Here is a 16061-nt window from a genome sequence, read left to right as displayed (position 1 = left end):
ATGATTTTATTTTCAATTTAGTGATAAAAATGTGTCTGCTTTGAGAATTTATATTTGCTGTCTATATTTTGCACTATGGCCCCCTTTTACTAAACCGCAATAGCGTTTTTTAGCGCAGGGAGCCTATGAGCGTTGAGAGCAGCGTGGGGCATTCAGTGCAGCTCCCTGCGCTAAAAACCGCTATCGCGTTTTAGTAAAAAGGGAGGGGGAAAATTTGTCTATTTTTGTATAGTTGTTACTGAGGTGACATTGCATAAAGTCATCTGCCTTGACCTCTTTGAAAACCCGCGGAATATAAATGATAATTAACATTTTCTCTGCGTACAGCGTGCTTTGTGTTTTTAAAATTTTATTGTTGGTAGATCATTTTGACTTAGCCACAAAGGTAAGGGGGAGGGAGGGGAGCTGCTGAAAGACATCTAGTAATCCTTGCAAGCTTGACTGTGCAGGGAATTATTTTTGTAAAATCATGTTTTGTTATGTGACTGGCATTATTTAGACTTTAATTTCTATGAATGAATAGAATGAAAATGATATAAATTACTTGCTTGTTTTTATGTGCATGCGCTGAAGGAAAGTGGAGAGAGAGTGGGCTGAGGACGCTGAAGGGAAATGGGGAAGAGAGAGTGGGGAGAAGACGCTGATTTATAAATTGACAATTGTACAGAATATTGTTTCTTTTTTATATTCATCCATAGCTGCATGTTAATGATGTGCTCATATGCACTTATTTATCATCATAACATATACATCATCATTAACATGCAGCTGTGGATGTGTAAGGACAGGCTGAGGAGGATGGATAGGAAGGAAGGAAGGTGCACATATCTACATATCATACATTTTTAACATGCATGATGCAGCTATAGGCAAGCTGAGGAGGATGGGATCATACAGATGTGTATGTTCAGATATGCGCTCAGATGTGTAGTTTTTTCTGATATATTTATTAAGCTTACAGTATTTATAAAAACACATTTAATACTTGTTACAAAAAATATTGTGCAATTGTGATCCTCTTCTGGCCTACAAAGGTCAAAAGAAATCCTTAACTGAGATTTTACATTCAAAAGTGAATTATAGCTAATAGCACTATTATTTATTAGTTATTTATTATGCAGATGTTTGTTAGTTTGTTATTAGTTCAGTATTAGACATATGTTAGTTTAGAATAGATAGGTATAGATTAGTTTAGTTTAGGTTAGGTTAGGGCCCTGCTGAAAGAATCTACCTTGATGTGGTTGCAGGCTTACAAATCTTTTGGTCAAAGAGTGCGGCGACATAGAAAATTATGTGTGTATTCGGCCCATGGAAGAAGGGGGGGTCAGGGGGGAAGGGGTGTGTGGGGAGCCCAATAGGATTGCTCAGTAAGGGGCCCAGAAATTTCTGATGGCGGCCCTGCCGGTACAGGTCATTGATTAGGCCCCACCTGCAGTACTGTGTTCAGTTTTGGAGGCTATATCTGGCTAAAGATATAAGAAAACTTGAAGCGGTCCAGAGAAAAGTGACAAAAATGGTATGAGTCTTGCACCAAAATATGTAGAAGAGATTGGAAGACCTGAAAATATACAATCCAGAGGAGAGGAGGGACAGGAGAGATATGATTCAGATGTTTAAATACTTGAAAGGGTATTCCTAATTCCTCTTGCCATTTAGTTTGAGTAGAATGTTGAGGAGTCGATCTGGACAATTGATTGTATAGCACTTCATTGCTTCTCACGCATGCTGAATTGCATCACTCTGCCTGACTACTCCACCAGATTCTCCATTTGGTTTATGCCTTGTTGCTTCTTTCCTTTATTTTATCTATATATATTCTGGATTACTTTGTTACCACATTACTTTTAAACATTTTAATTGTTTTTAGCTAAAACCAGTCTATTATTATTCAAACAGTTAAGTATTATTTTAAATACATAATTTTATCTTTGATTTTAATGATTTTCTTTTCTCTTGCTTACTTTGTCTGTATGTATCCCCTTCCTTGTAAGTTTTATGTTTGCACCTCATTTAACATTAATATACTCACTTTCTTCTACTTTCCCTAACCTCTCACTAATCTCTAATGTTTACCCTTTCTGATTTCAACAGGCTCTCTTACTCTTCACCAAGAACGCCGCCGCTTTGCGGCGGCGCCGGCGACTCCGCCCACATACCATCACCGGTAGAGTCATCTACATATTTGCCTGCTTTGTGGCGCACGCCGCAAAGGAGCACACCTAAGGAGCAGGTCCTGCTCCTTTATGCGCTCCTTCATGCAGCTTCTTCTTGCCCTATTTTCTATTCTTCTTATTACCATACGCACAAGAACACTTTACAATCTCTGTCTTCCTCTTAAAATCTTACTCTTTTCCTACTGTCTTATATCTTCCCTTTCTTTACCTTATACTACATTCAAAAATAATTCCTCCTTGCCTCAATTCCATAATTCCAAACCAATGGCCTCTATTCCGACTATATGGGGCCATAGACCTCCAAGGAAAAACCTCTCTCCTACATTAACAGAAATTAAAGCAAGACACTATATTCCTATTTCTACTAATCCTAATATCCATCATTTCATTACTCATGACATTTTAACTAAACTCCATATAGGTCTGATAAATGTCCGATCTATAAAAAGTAAACACCATCTGATTCATGACACCATCATTCAACACCACCTACAAATTCTATGCCTCACTGAAATATGGTTAACTGAAGGAGAGGAGGCATACATAACCCAAGCCTGCCCTCTAAACTATAAGGTAATTTTCCAACCCCGTCAAAATAAAAAAGGAGGGGGCCTAGCTGTTATTTATCACAATTCCATTTCCCTCCAACCAAATTTCTCTAACCAAACTACATACTCACACCTTGAAATTCTTCAATTCACTATAAAATATTCCCTCTCCTTTAATTTCCTTCTTATCTACCTCCCCCCTCCAATAACAAAAACAATACTTTCATCTCTCATCTCTACTATATCAGATTTTAATATCGCCTACCCTAATTCCATAATATTAGGAGACTTTAACATTCATTTTAACTCCCCTAATCATCCTAATACATCTGAATTTTTAACATTGATCTCTGACCTATCACTATCTCCCCTCATCTCAATGCCTACCCATCTTGCAGGAAATACTCTAGATATGGTTCTTTGCCCCACACTGAACAAACATCTCTTCCAAAACTTCCAATTCTATACTATACCATGGTCTGACCACACCTTGATTACATGGCACCAAGATTTCCCAGCATCAACCAATCAAACACAACAACAGAATAAATATTATACCCGCAAGACCAATGATTTAACTCAATCTGCAATCCTAGCTTCTTTTGATCTAAATATTGAAGACTTCTCTACTCTTTCTATTTTAGAACAGTTTTCAGTTTGGGAAACCTCTACCAAATCACTATTAGACTCCTTGGCACCCCAAGTTGAAATACACCTAAATTCAAAACAAAATCATAAAAAACAACAACCCTGGTTCAACCAAAATCTCGCCTTACTCCGTAGACAACTTCGTTCTATTGAAAACAAATGGCGCACATCCCGACTCAATAATTTGCTTATTACATACAAAGAAAAAGCCTTTCAGTACAAAAAAGCTATACAACAAACAAAAAAAGAATATTTTTCAAAATTGATTACTTCTACTCGTAACTCTTCTAATCTCTTTAACATAGCTCAATCACTTTCTAAATACTCCAAGAAAAAAATCCTACCTCCCTCTACCCAACCTAACGCTGACGAACTATCACATTTCTTTGACAATAAAATTAAAAATATTAGATCTCATCTCGGACCTTTACTTCCCGATTCCTCTTCTCAAAACTCTAACGACTCTTTACAACTTTCCTTCAGTACCCTCTCAAATTTCAAAATGCCTTCATTAACAAATCTCCATCTTATCTTACAATCATTAAACACATCCAACAATCCCATGGAAAGTATCCCACCTTCCATTCTCAACAAATTTTTTTCTTTCTTTGGCCCATTCATTTCAGCAATGATATCCAAATCTTTTTCTGATTATACCATACCAAAAGCATGGAAAACAGCCCTTATTTTTCCCAAACTCAAACAATACAATTTAGATCCCTCATTACCCAAAAATTACCGCCCCATCGCTAATCTGCCTACGATCTCTAAATTAACAGAAAAAATCATTCATTCCCAACTCTCTGAATTTATCGAAAAAACCCATGCTCTACATCCTTGTCAAACAGGATTCCGCTCATCCCATTCTACAGAACTATCGCTATTAGGCCTTATCTCTACCATTCAATACTATCATGACCATCAAAAATCTGTGGTTCTTATTTCCCTAGATTTAGCAGCTGCCTTTGACACCATCGATCACTCTCTTCTGATCAATAGACTTAAAGATTGCGGTATTTCAGGTTCAGCTCTCTTATGGTTTACATCCTTCTTTAATGAACGTTACAATATAGTACATATAAACAATACTTCCTCTGCAGCCACAACTCACTCCTATGGTGTCCCTCAAGGTTCTATCCTATCCCCACTACTATTTAATATTTTCTTATCTCCTCTCCTTACATTAGCTCAATCCATCGGATTTACTATTTTTGCATACGCCGATGACATACAACTCCTCCACCCAATTAATACTTTAAACATTTCAGACATCAAAGACATTAATAACAAACTAAACACCATATATGATTGGTTGTACACAAACAAGCTTTCCCTCAATCTAGACAAATCCCGAAGTTTGTTACTCCCTATCAAATCCACAGAATTTTTATTGGACAACATCTCTATTAAATCCACACCAATCCAAATGGACACTAAGATAAAACTTTTAGGTGTAATCATTGACAGGGATCTTACCTTTCATGATTTCATAAGTTCAGTGGTTAAAACTTGTTTCTATAAATTACGCATCATCCGATCTCTAACTTCTATCCTTGAAACTAACTCAATCACTATCCTGATACATTCATTAGTAATTTCTCATCTCGATTACTGTAACTCTCTTCTAAATGGCCTCCCTCAAAAAGAAATTCGTCGTTTACAACTAATACAAAATACTGCAATAAAACTTATCCATAAAGTAGGCAGATACGACCATATCACCCCTCTTTTAAAAGAAGCACACTGGCTCCCTATTACTCACCGCATCACATTTAAAATTATCTTACTATCCTTTAAAATAAAACTTTCTCATCTGCCCTCATTCCTTGATAAACTTCTCATTCCCTACTGTTCCTCACGCACTCTGAGATCAACTGATCAAAAACTTCTTTTTATCCCCTCTATCGAAGACTTCTACAATACACGTAAAGTAAATTTCGCAGTAACTGCCCCTACCCTCTGGAATTCCCTGCCACAGCTACTCCGCGACGAATCACGACTCGACAAATTTAAGACAGATTTAAAAACTTTTTTATTTCGTGATGCTTTCGCTAACACGTAGAGCCATCATTCCTTTTTTTTTTTTTTTTTTTTAATTCTATTTATCAATAATAACCGCTTTCTTTAAAGCGTCCCTCTCCATTATGTTTTATCCTAACCCTACTATCTCCATTTTTCTTCTCAAATATGTAACTTCACCCTCCCTTCCCTTCTATCCTCACTGTCTAGTTCGTCTGGTAATGTTATTTGTATATACACAATACCTTTTTTTTTAGTTTCTTTTAGCTTCTCTTTCTTTTAAATATATTGTTAACCGGCCAGATATTAACTTGATGGTTGGTATATCAAAATTAATAAAACTTGAAACTTGAAACTTGAATTAGTTTATACCAATTAGAAGCTTCCTTTTTAAGAACATAACATAAGAACATAAGCAGTGCCTCCGCCGGGTCAGACCACAGGTCCATCCCGCCCAGCAGTCCGCTCCCGCGGCGGCCCAAACAGGTCACGACCTGTCTGTATCACCAGAAGGGGCTCCCTTGCCACCTTGGTTTCTCATTTAAGTCCTGTCTTCCTATCAAAGTCCTAACCCTCCGGTCTTGCACATGCACGACCTGGTTTGGTTTCTATACTCATTACCTGGTTAGCTTTCTATACTTGTGTTACATCCCAGCTCCTCCCTCAGTATCCCATGATCCCTTTATCCTTCAGGAATCCGTCCAATCCCTGTTTGAATCCCTGTACCGTACTCTGCCTGATCACTTCCTCCGGTAGCGCATTCCAAGTGTCCACGACCCTTTGGGTGAAAAAAAACTTCCTTGCGTTTGTTTTGAACCTATCTCCCTTCAGTTTCTCCAAATGCCCCCTCGTATTTGCTGTCCCCTTCAGTCTGAAGAATCTGTCCCTATCTACCCTCTCTATGCCCCTCATGATCTTGAAGGTCTCTATCATATCTCCCCTGAGCCTCCTTTTTTCCAGAGAGAAGAGCCCCAGCCTATCCAACCTCTCGTCGTATGGGCAGTGTTCCAGCCCTTTTACCATTTTCGTTGCTCTCCTTTGGACTCTCTCAAGTACCGCCATGTCCTTCTTGAGGTGCGGCGACCAATACTGAACGCAGTATTCCAGATGTGGACGCACCATCGCTCGATACAATGGCATGATGACTTCCCGTGTTCTGGTTGTTATGCCCTTCTTTATGATGCCAAGCATCCTGTTGGCTTTTTTCGAGGCTGCTGCGCACTGTGCAGATGGCTTCAGTGATGCATCCACCAGCACACCCAAGTCACTCTCAAGTCTGCTGTCTCCCAACAATACCCCCCCCAATTTGTAGTTGAACAACGGGTTCTTTTTCCCTATATGCATGACCTTGCATTTGTCCACGTTAAAGCGCATTTGCCATTTGTTTGCCCAGTCTTCCAGCTTGTCCAGGTCTCTTTGTAGGTCCTCACACTCCTCCCTGGTCCTAACTCTGCCGCACAGTTTGGTATCGTCTGCAAATTTTATAACCTCGCACTTTGCCTCCTTTTCCAGGTCATTGATAAATATGTTAAAGAGTAACGGCCCCAGCACTGACCCCTGTGGTACACCGCTTGTGACTCCCCGCCAGTCAGAATATTGACCCTTTACTCCGACCCTCTGCAGTCTGCCCAACAACCAGTGCTTGATCCATCTGTGCACATCCCCTCCCACCCCGTGGTTCCACAGCTTCTTAAGCAGCCTTTCATGTGGCACCTTGTCGAAAGCCTTTTGAAAATCAAGGTAAATGATGTCTATGGGTTCCCCATTGTCCACCCGACTGCTTATTCCCTCAAAGAAGTACAGAAGGTTCGTTAGGCACGACTTTCCCTTACAGAATCCGTGCTGGCTTGTTCTCAATAGGTCATTCTTCTCGATGTGCTCGCAAATGCCGTCCTTGATCATAGCTTCCACCATCTTCCCTATAATTGAAGTCAGGCTCACCGGCCTGTAGTTCCCGGGGTCACCCCTCGATCCCTTCTTGAAGATAGGTGTGACATTCGCCAATTTCCAGTCCTCTGGTACCTCACCAGTTTTCAAGGATAGGTTGCAAACATGCTGGATTGTGCCCGCTATTTCTTGTCTTAGTTCCTTCAGAACCCTTGGGTGGATCCCGTCCGGGCCCGGTGATTTGCTGCATTTTAGCCTGTCTATCTGTTTGAGGACATCCTCCTTACTTACCTCTATGTGATCCAATTTTTCAGCCTGTTCCCCACTCATGAGCTCCTCTGAGTCCGGTATATTAGATGTGTCTTCGCTCGTGAAAACCGACGAGAAGAACGTGTTCAACCTCTCAGCTACCTCTTTATCCTCCTTAATCACTCCCTTCCTATCCCCATCGTCCAATGGCCCTACCTCCTCTCTCGCTGGTCGCTTTCCCTTAACGTAACTGAAGAATGCCTTGAAGTTTTTCGCCTCTCTGGCCAGCCCCTCTTCGTATTCCCCCTTTGCTTTTCTAACCTCCCGGTGGCATTCCTTTTGGCATTTCCTGTGCGTCTGGTGATTTTCCTCCGTTGGGTCCTTTTTCCATCTCCGGAAGGATACCTTTTTGTCCTTTATCGCCCTCTTTACTTCTGTTGACATCTAAACCGGGTCCTTTGATCGCTTGTTCTTGCAGCCTTTCCTGAAACTGGGGACGTACATTCTCTGTGCTTCCTGCAGGGTGTCCCTGAATAGGGTCCAGGCGCTTCCCACAGTCTCCATCCTAAAGATGTTTCTGAGCTTCCTCCCTACCATTTCCCTCATAGCAACATAGTTCCCTTTCTTGAAATTCAGCGCAATTGTTGCGGTCCTCCTTACTATGGGTGTCTCTCTTTCTAATGTGAATCTGATCGTGTTGTGATCACTGTTGCCTAGTGGTCCTCCCACTTCTATCCCTCTAGCAGGCCCTCCTAATCCGTTTAGGATGAGGTCAAGAGTAGTACCCCCTCGCGTCGGCTCTTTGACTAGTTGCTCCATGAAGCAGTCCTTCACAGTTTCTACAAATCCTGTCTCCCTAGTGCAGTTGGAGTGACCCGTACTCCAGTCTATTCCCGGGTAGTTGAAGTCCCCCATCACTGTTACACTTCCAGTCCTGCATTCCTGTCTCAATTCTGCTTCCAAGTCGTGTCCGACTCCTTCTGGCGCACCAGGTGGTCGATAGTACAGCCCCAGTTTTATGCCCGCACCTTTGTTTCCGGGTAATTTGATCCATAGTGATTCCAGCCCCTCTGCCTTTGTTGCCATATCCATCTTAAAGGTAAATGTTGTACAATAGCTCAGGAGGTCAGGTTCTGCCCACTTGTCTGTATTCTTATGTAGAAGGTCACGAAAGGCATGCTTTAGTTGCAGCCATTGAAAAAATGTAGATGGGGGAAGACAATAACGAGTTCTTAATATATCGTATGGAATCCAGTTACTTCCATCGTATAATTGACCTAGTGTCTGTATACCTGTCGATTTCCAGTTTTTCCAATTTATCGTAGTGTGCTGGATTTGAATAAGTGGATTACCCTTAGTGGAAACAGATTGGAATCAAATGTGGACTATGATCTATAAATTGACTAGTTCAACAGCATTATTCCAGACCTTTTTCTTTTTGGTTTATCGAGCTTTTTGGACACCAAGTAAACTATCGAAAGTACAAAAAGAGCAGATTAATGGTCTTTGTTGGTCATGTAAACTCTACATTGGGTCATTACGACATATGATTTATGATTGTCCCCTATTACAAGATTATTGGCATTCAGTATGGACACAAATTTGTTATTTTCTAGAGATTAGGGAACAATTGTCCTATCCGACATTAATTATTAGTTTATCTAGTTCAGTGTTTTTCAACCTTTTTTGGGCAAAGGCACACTTGTTTCATGAAAAAAATCACGAGGCACACCACCATTAGAAAAAGTTAAAAAATTTAACTGTGCCTATATTGACTATATATATATATATAGGAATCAAATAAACACAAAGAAAGTATTTTATAATGCTGCCACCGCCACTGGGGAATAGACTGCCACTGCCGCCATCGGGAACAGGCCGGCACCGAGTTCTCCCTGCTTCTCTTCCCCGCAGGGCCGACCAACTCTCGCCACCCGTCGTCAATTCTAACGTCGGAGAGGATGTTCTAGGCCAGCCAGGCAGCGATTGGCTGGCCCAGAATGTCCTCTCCGACGTCAGAATTGACGCGAGTGGCGAGAGTTGGCCGGCCCCACAGGGAAAAGCAGGGAGAACTTGGCGCCGGCCTGTTCCCGATGGCGGCGGTGGCACTCAAGTGGCTAAAGAGCCGCAGTTTGCCGGCCTAGGGACAACACTGGAGGGTGGCCAGCTGTGCACCCCCTTGGGACGTAAACCCGGGGTGGGGCAGACCGCCCCCCCCCCCACCCTGGTATGCCACTATCTGTACCTCACTCCCTCCCTATGACCAAAAATTCTCGTTTCTTCTATTCCCCGTGTACACAACCATCTCTTTCCCTCCCTTCCTCTCTCCAAAGTCCATGCCTTCTGTGTCCAAAAACGCATTCCCTCCCCCACCTCAGCATCTCTTTCCCTCCCTTCCTCTCTCCCAAGTCCATTTCTTCTGTGTCCAAAAACGCATTCCCTCCCCCACCTCAGCATCTCTTTCCCTCCCTTCCTCTCTCCCAAGTCCATTTCTTCTGTGTCCAAAAACGCATTCCCTCCCCCACCTCAGCATCTCTTTTCCTCCCTTCCTCTCTCCCAAGTCCATGCCTTCTGTGTCCAAAAACCCATTCCCTCCCCCACCTCAGCATCTCTTTCCCTCCCTTCCTCTCTCCCAAGTCCATTTCTTCTGTGTCCAAAAACGCATTCCCTCCCCCACCTCAGCATCTCTTTCTCTCCCTTCCTCTCTCCCAAGTTCATGCCTTGTGTCCAAAACGCACTCCCTCCCCCCTTTTGTGTTCCGTGTTTGCATCCCAGCCCATCTTTGCAACTTTCTCAGCAAAACGAAGCTCAAGCCGCGAGGCTTGTCTTCTGCTTCCTGCCTGCCCTGCCGCGCACAAATAGCCGAACGGAAGTATTCTCCGACGTCAGCGCTGACGTCGGAGGGCAGGCTTTGCTTAAGCCCTCCCTCCGACGTCAGCGCTGACATCGGGGAACGCTTGCGATCGGCTATATGTTAGCTGCAGGGCAGGCAGGAACAGAAGACGAGCCTCGCGGCTTGAGCTTCGTTTTGCTGAGAACTCCGCGGGTCCTCCGTCCAGCTCTCTCCTGTCCACGTGGGGCGGACCGCCCCTCTCCCTAGACTGGTGGTACTGCCCTGATGGCGGCCCTGACCGTACGGCACACCAGGCAACATCTCGCGGCACACTAGTGTGCCGCGGAACAGCGGTTGAAAAACACTGATCTAGTTCATATATGTCAATTCCTTCTGATAAAGTCCCGTTACTTCAATTTCTACTGTTAGTTGCACTCCACATCATACTTACTAACTGGAAAGACTTTTCCAATGTGTCACACGCTGAGTGGTGGAACAGTGTATGCCTTTACGCCAAATACGAAAGAGTGGCAGCTACTAGGAAAGGTTGTCTATCCAGATTTGAAAAAATGTGGGTGCCTCTTCTTACATTTACGGAGTCTGGGAAGTGAGTCATGAACTGCTATGGCCCCTGTGGACCTACTGTCTTTACCTATGCTAAGACACTAGTGATTACATCGTTATAAACGATACAACTGCTGTAGCTACTGTGTTGCTATGATAGTTTTGCTGATATGATGATTTTATTTAATGAGCTAGCCTCTAAGCTTCGATATTTCACATTATATTTTGATTTATATTGTTTAATTCATTATCACGTCTGACCAGTTCTATTAGTTCTGGTTTTGTTGTTTGTTCCTGTTGCATCATTACTACTATGATTATGCACTGAGACATGGATGTTAACCCATATGCATTTTGTTATCACTGTCATGTATACTGTCATTCATGCCTTTGGTTGTATGTATATTCTAAAATGCTAATAAAGATGATTGAACTTAAATACTTGAAAGGTATTAATATAGAAACAAATCTTTTCCAGAGAAATGAAAAGGGTAAAACTAGAGGGCAAGAATTGAGGTTGCGGGGTGGCAGACTTAGGAGTAATGTTAGGAAATTATTTTTCATGGAGAGGGTAGTAGATGCCTGGAATGCCCTCTCGAGGGGGCTGATGGAAATGAAAACAGTGACGGAATTCAAAAAAGTGTGGGATGAACATAGAGGATCTCTAATTAGAAAATGAATGGTATAAAACAAACTAAGGCCAGTACTGGGCAATCCTTCATAGTCTGGGTCCCCTATATGGTGATTTGGTTTAGGATGAGCTGGGGAGGGCTTTGATAGAAGCTCCAATGACAGGATGGTTAGGATAGGCAGTAGTGGGCTTCAGTGGCAGCTCCAGCAGTGGGAACCTAAAGACAGTACTGGGCAGACTTTTAGGCCCTGATTCTCCAAAAGTGCGTCCCGATTTTAGGCAGCTGTAGACGTCCTACAGCTGTCTAATCAGCCAATCAGGATGCACGTTTTTTTAAAAAAAATGCTCCTCAGGCAGGCCGCCTATATTGAAGGCGAGGCTCGCAAGACACCAAGGCCCTGATTCTGTATAGGACGCCCGGGAGAGGCGTCCTATTCAGAATCGGCCTATAATAAACCCCGATTCTGTAACCGGTGTCCATGGTACAGACGCCGGTTAGAGAATCGGGTTAAATTAGACGCGGCCGCTATACTTATGGCAGCAAGGGATCTCCCTGCTGCAATATGTATAGCAGCCGCGGTTGTGGCCGCCTGTCCCATCACCGACAGGAGGATGCCTAACTCCTCCTGTCGGAACCCCGGAACCCCCTCCCCAAACTCGTAATCGCCGACAGGAGGATGCCCAACTCCTCCTGTCGGAACCCCGGAACCCCCTCCCCCCCCAAACTCGTAATCGCCGACAGGAGGATGCTCAACTCCTCCTGCCGGAAAGCCCAACGACCCCCCCGCCCCAATTAATCTCCCTCCAGGCTGTAGAAGCCTGGACCAATCAGGCCTTAGGCATAGCGGGTCCACCCATCCCCACTAATCCTAAGGCCTGATTGGCCAAGGTGCCTAGCCTGGGCCAATCAGGTCTTAGGATTAGTGGGGATGGGCGGACCCGCTATGCCTAAGGCCTGATTGGTCCAGGCTTCTACAGCCTGGGCCAATCAGGCCTTGGATTTAGCGGGGATGAGTCGGGAAGAGGCGGGCCCGTCTCATTTCCACGAGGCGGGCCCGTCGGCTGGACGGCAGCAAGACCCGTCCAGCTGACCAACATTGAAAGGTTAGTTGGGGGAGGGAGATTAGTTGGGGCGGGGGGTTGTTGGGCTTTCCGGCAGGAGGAGTTGGGCATCCTCCTGTCGGTGATTACGAGTTTGGGGGGGAAGGGGGGTCCGGGGTTCCAACAGGAGGAGTTAGGCATCCTCCTGTCGGTGATGGGACAGGCGGCCGCGGCCGCTATACTTATTGCAGCAGGGAGATCCCTTGCCGCGATCAGTACAGCGGCCACGTCTACTTATAATGTAGACCAGCATTTTGCTGGCCTACATTTTAAGCGTCTCTTCCTCTACTAGGGAGACGCGTAGGGCCGCCTAAGTTCGCCTAAGGCCTGTAGGCGAGCTTAGGCATCTTGCGGGTCTCCCTAGGCTCCCGGAGGCGCCTTCAGGCCTGCCTGGGGAGCATTTTTTTAAAAAAACGTGCATCCCGATTGGCTGATTAGACAGCTGTAGGACGCCTACAGCTGCCTAAAATCGGGACGCACTTTTGGAGAATCAGGGCCTTATTGCCCAGAAATATTAAAGAAAAGACAATTTAACCCTGAATTTAGTGTGACTATTGGGCAGACTGGATGGACCGTTCAGGTCTTTATCTGCTATCATTTACTATTTTACAATATTGGCCTGTTAGGTAATAAATAGGCCCCACTGACAATAGTAAGGTTTGCATGTATTAAGAGGTATTAAATCACTTTAATGTGTATCAACACACATTAAACTACGCTAAAACTTAACCTTATATACTGGGTCTTCAACCAAAGGAAGCTTGACGCAGTTAACAATAAATTAAAAAAATAAAGTAAACTGAAATACAAGAGAGTTAGAGGGGCATAATCGAAAGGAACGTCTAAGTCCGTTTTCTTCTAAGCTGCAAGTCGTCCAAAGTAAAAAACAGCCTAGGACACATTTTCGAAAAATACGCCCAAAATTTTTTTTGTTTCGAAAATCGTCTAACTGCTGATCTGATCGTCCAAGCCGCTAAATCATCTATCTTTATACCACATTTTCATCCAAGTCAAAAATGCCTAGAACAAGCACTGTTGGACGTGGGAGATGTTTGCAAAGTGATGGACTGAACACCCAGACATGGCACCTAAATAGTGGGGTACCTTACAGGGCACTGCTGTGAACTTGGAGGAGTGTGTGGCGCAGTGGTTGAAGCTACAGCCTCGGCACCCTGGATTGTGGTTCAAACCCCACGCTGCTCCTTGTGACCCTGGGCAAGTCACTCAGTCCTCCATAGCCTCAGGTACGCTAGATAGATTGTAAGCCCACTGGGACAGGTAGGGAAAAATACTTGAGTACCTGATTGTAAAACCGCTTAGATAATCTTGATAGGCGGTATATAAAAACCTAATAAACTTGAAACTTCACAAAAGGGGTGCCATGTCTTCTCCTCACTACAGCTCCCTTATAGGTCATGGTAAGCCCCCCAAACCACCTCCAGAATCCCCTAGACCCACTGATCTACCACCCTAATAGCCCTTATGGCCATAAGCCAGTAAAAAAAAAGGGTTTTGCGGGTGTATAGAGGAGTGAACATGTTTAAGTTTTCTATCATTCCTGAATCTATCCCCTAAGTTTTACTTGTTATGACTGAAATAGATTTTGGCATATGTGGAATGCTGTACTCCTCCACTGGGAAGCCGTTCCATGCATTCATCACCCTCTCCGTAAAGAAGTATTTCTTTGGATTACTCCTGAATCTGTCCCTTAAATTTCACCTGTTATGCCTGAAACAGATTATGTGGAACACTGTGCAGTCTCCATTTTCTTGTCCAAGGGGATCTTTGAGGTTTTACCATCTTTGTCCATGATTCAGTAAGGTAGTGTAGTTATATTTAGCTGAATCGTCCCCTCCTCCCCCCATGCTTATTTGTCAGGTTCTGAACCTAATTTCTAGGTTCAGCAGTACACTCTGAAATCTACTGCTGTTTGTAAGGGAAGCTTCTGCAATTTGGTACAGAGAAGGAGCATGTCTCATTTCTTCACCCTAGGGCACAATCATTGTAGCAAAAGGAATTAGACTTGATTTCAGTGCCGGATTAAATTGAGGAGTATTTCCCCCAAATATTGCTGACATGGGAAATGAGGCAGGTTGCTGGGAGCTCTGAGGTGACCTTCCCCCCATCCCTCCCATCCTACTTTCTACACATGGGCTTAGAGGGAGAGGCAAGGGGGTAGACGTTAAGCTCTGCCTGAATTTTAATGACTAATTCTTTTGATAACTATTGATATAATTTTTTGCTTATATATCCCATTTTTGTTCTACCTCCTCTCCTTTAATCCAGCACTGATGCTTTTCAAGCACAGAGTAAAACATACTAAAATGACTTTGGCCACCATTTTGTTGTTATCAATTTCCCTGTCAGGAAATGGAGAACTGGAGGAAAACCAGCCCCTCCCCATGAAAAGCAGATTTATCTCAGAGACGGGGTGGGGGAAGAGCCAGTTCCATTGCTAGGGCAGGGACAGGGACAAGCAAAGCAGCCAAAGTCAGCAACACCCCAAAATTAGAAGACAACTCTAGGCTATAAACTGTTCAATATCTTTTAGCACATGGATATGTGGCTGACTCTCCGAGACCTGAAACCCTGCTGGAAATCCAGGCTTACAATGAAGTAAAGAAAAGAAAGGACATTACTGAACACATCCATAACAGAGAAGTGACTGGAAGGACACAAGAGGGTCAAGGAAGAAGAGACATTCACAAGATGCTTAGCATGAGGGGAAAAACAGGCAGGAGAGGAGGACAAAGATAGAGAGGGCTTTCATATAGCCCTCCTACTGTGTTTCTTCTGCAGGCTAGGTGATGAGTGTGCATGGGACAGGAGGGGGATATTCTGATAATTATACCTTACACACTCCAGGGAAATAAAAGAGACCAGCTTTCACTGCCTGCTTCCATTTTCAGGGCATGTGCACATTCTCCGTCACGGCATTTACCATTCACTATAATTGCTTAAGTAAAACCTGCTCCGGTATCTAATTGTTGATCTCATTAAAATACAAGAGTGTGGAGATTTTGAAGGGGGAGAGATGTTTTTATTTACTTGCCACCTACTGTTTTCATTCTATTAAATACATAAAGAATGATTTAAAAACTCCAGAGAATAAAGGCTGAGAAACAACATTTATGATATTCTGCAGTCATATGGAGCTGATTTTCGAACAGGACACTATGTGAGAAGTGCATAAAGGCACTGATTTGAAGCCAATCTTATAGGTAAGAAAGATGCTTATAGGCTGCCAGATCCAAACCCAGTAGTGCACAAATCTGATAAATTTACACCTGCAGCAAAAACATGTAACTGTGTTCAGATAGTCTATGAGTGTACATGTAGATTGTATTAAATAATAATAATAACTTTATTCTTATATACCGCCATCACCAGCAGTTCTAGGCGGTTTA

This window comes from Geotrypetes seraphini, chromosome 11, assembly GCF_902459505.1.
Source record: "Geotrypetes seraphini chromosome 11, aGeoSer1.1, whole genome shotgun sequence".
NCBI lineage: Eukaryota > Metazoa > Chordata > Amphibia > Gymnophiona > Dermophiidae > Geotrypetes > Geotrypetes seraphini.
This window is presented reverse-complemented; position numbering follows the sequence as displayed.